The 3299-nt window shown below is 36.5% G+C and overlaps 1 long non-coding RNA gene across 1 annotated transcript; it reads right to left on the bottom strand.

The window, feature by feature from the left end:
- Positions 1-1194: 1194 nt before the first annotated feature.
- LOC148044920 (uncharacterized) lies at positions 1195-2758 on the bottom strand. Its single transcript, XR_015697138.1, has 3 exons — positions 2684-2758; positions 1509-1626; positions 1195-1311 (listed from the first exon to the last, which is right to left on the bottom strand). It is a non-coding gene; the product is annotated as an uncharacterized LOC148044920 (long non-coding RNA).
- Positions 2759-3299: the final 541 nt, after the last annotated feature.

The raw sequence follows: 3299 nt of genomic DNA, 5'->3' as shown, positions 1-3299 counted from the left end.
TTCAAGAGGTGAAATTCAAATTCTTTTACTATCAGTTCTGTGGGCATGGCTTGATGGGATTGGCAGGGGAAGGATTCTGTAAAATCTCCATTCCCACCCCACTCTGGGGCCAGCCCAGCCCTTGTGTTAAGGGTTCATCTTTCATGTGTTGTTACATTGTACATTTCATTACAATACCTGAAGAAGATTTACCTTTCCTTTGTTCCCTTTTTCTTCAGATCAGCCTGAGGAAGTTGATGTTGACTTTTGATATGGGATAGAGCTTCCACTTAAGGAAACTATCCCATATACTATGCAGGTTTTGCATAACAGAGGCAAATGTTTGTAAACAATTGGTCTTACACATACATTGTTAATTAGTATTTGTATTTTAATAAGTCTTTTCAGTGATCTATGATCCATAGCTCAGATTTTAAGGATTTAGAGGGTGATTTGTGTCCATGATCTTAAATTATTTAGTTGTAAGTTGAATATTTGTATCTATTTCTAAATTTAAACACTGCAAGAAAGGATAATAGGAAAGTGAGTGAACAAGACCTGAGAGGAAGGGAAATTAGGAAGGTTTGGACTTTGTTCCTGATTATTATGTTTCTTAAACTTGTGTACATCCTGGTTTTGCAAATCATATTTTCACTTGCACATATCATTATAGTAGATCACATCCCTTTATGAGCATAGGTATAACAGTTTCTACAATAGTATTTCTCATTTAGCCTCTGGCTCTCTCCCCCTCCCTCCCTCTCTCTTCCTGTCCCTTTCCCTCTCCCTTTCACTCTCCCTCTCTTCCTGTGTGTGTTTGTTACATATCCCACGTGATTCACTGCATGATAATTGTCTTTTATTGTATAGGTAATTTTTAACTTTTGTTTTGTTCTACTTCTGCTCAAGCAACCACAAGAGCTGTTAAACCTCAGTGGCAAAATAACTGCTTCAATAAATAAAAAGATGGGGAAGAAGGAGACTGTTTGACTTTATGGCATAATGTCTGGTTGAAGGGCAGGGAACACATTCCACACTGAAATGTAGGCAAAGAGATACGATAGACGGACAGGCAGACACATTTACGTTATGAAAGGAATATACTGCTCCCAGCTCCCTGTTAAAATGTTACACAATATCTGCAATGCTCGTTTAGCTTTATTTCAAGAAATATTTACCAAATTTTACTTAAATGCATAATTTTCTTCATAGATAGCAATTTGATTCATGTAAAGAAAGATAAAGCGATAGCAGGCAGTAATCTCAGGTCATCAGCCATATCTTGAAGATGTCCAGGATGGTAGATGGAGATGGTATCATTTTCCACCGCCACTATACAAATGAGATAAAATAATAGGTTGTTCAAAGTGAGTTTATGGTAAATTCTGTTACATGAACCTGAAAATCTCTCCTGCCCTTCTTTCTGCCTTTGAAACACCTGTTCCTCTTCAGGTCAATGCTTTGGAATAACAAACAAGTGTGTCCCAATGTACATCTGTGGCATCTTTAATACAGGAGAGTTTACTTACCGCAGACAGCATGTCCTTCTCCTTGGACAGTCCCGCTTCCCACCGGGGATGGAGAAGCTTCCTCCACAGCGGGGAAGGCAGCGTGCTCGTGGATAACGACAGACGAGATGGCCATAACCTTTGAAAAGAAAACCAGTAGACATCAAAATGATAAGCGAAGATACTTTTTTATTTAGATGATTTTTTTCCCTTCTAAGACATCACTTTCTTCTACAGAATTACAGGATTCCTATGAATTCAGGAAGTTCTCTCTGACCAAGGAATCCATTTCTGCTAATCTCCCTTTAGCTGCCTCAATATATCATAGATCAACACAGGTTTTAAACCTGGCCAGATTTGAATTGGCAAGTATGTTTGTATCTATTACGGTAGTATGGAGGAAATCTGTTTCACACCAAAGGAAGACCTTGCTGTGATATATTTCTCTACATTATTACTATGGATCCTTTTCTTGCTAAGAAATAATTCTGAATTCTCATGGCTGGTTCTGTTGGATGTTTTGGATGGAAATGTTGAGTGAGAATAGTTAACTTTCTTTGAACTTCAGGGTCTGGTTTACCTTTGGCATTTCTCCACTTCTCTTAATGCTTCTAACGCTGCTCTTCTCTGCTCTTGAAAAGCGGTGCATTTGTGACATTTTGCTGCAATATCTTCACTTTTTAAAAAATTGAATATGGATAGATTTACTAGAGAATTAATATTTAGTTTTTATTTATTTTTATCTCATCTGTACGTCTCAAAATATCTTAAGGTGGCAAACGTACCTAATACTCCTTCCTCTTCCTATTTCCATGAACACCAAGTAGCAGTCATAAGACATGATGAAAACTCTTTAATTTCACAGCATGTGGACATATTTAACCATACTTTCAACTGGGGAACTGTGACCATCCTAGATCAAGCCAAGTCCAAAAACACCAGGAAATTCCTGGAAGGCCAAAGTCCAAATTGGCTATTTTATTACAATAATAAAACCTCCATTTAAGCTTTGTAGAGAAATCAATGGCATATTTTTCAAATGTTTGAAGGCTCCCTCCACAGTGTTCAAAGTTATTTCTTTAACATAAACTAAAAGAAGAAGTTAAAAATTATCCTACTTTCAGTGACGATTAAACTTGCTTAGAAGATACTCAGTTATTAGTCATTTCTCAATTATCAATAATTGAATTTCTTACCTGGTTCAGACAGGAATGCGAGGAAAAGGAATGCAAACAGCAGATAAAAGATCTTCATGTTGGGATTAGTTCTGGACCAAATGTATTTCTGGGACAAGACACAGCTCTCTATTTATGCAGTTATAATGATTGCATCACACTGTGAAATATTGCAACTACTCTTAAATGTAATTGGCATTGTGGTATTTCCTTCTATTGAAACACTCCTGAGGCTAACTTGCAAAAGGCCTTGCAAGAGGAGGAGAGTTAGTGGAATGGTTACATGGTTCTGCTTATAGCTAAAATACTTTGGAATGATAAATGTTTGGCTCCATTATTGGTGGCCTGCATTAGTTATATGTGGCTACCATCTATTAATACACACACACACATACACACACACACACACACAACTATCTATTTATCTATCTATCTATCTATCTATCTATCTATCTATCTATCTATCTATCTATCTATCTATCTATCTATCATCATCATTATCTATCATCTATCTATCTATCTATCATCTATCTATCATCCATCTATCTATCTATCTATCTATCTATCTATCTATCTATCTATCTATCTATCTATCTATCTATCTATCTTTCTATCCATCGATCCATTAATCCATCCA

This window comes from Thamnophis sirtalis, unplaced genomic scaffold (genome assembly GCF_051295495.1).
Source record: "Thamnophis sirtalis isolate CommonGarterSnake01/CBP01778 unplaced genomic scaffold, rThaSir2_p1.2 scaffold_6, whole genome shotgun sequence".
NCBI lineage: Eukaryota > Metazoa > Chordata > Lepidosauria > Squamata > Natricidae > Thamnophis > Thamnophis sirtalis.
The sequence above is the reverse complement of the archived record's forward strand: the minus strand, read 5'-3'. Positions and strand labels throughout refer to the sequence as shown.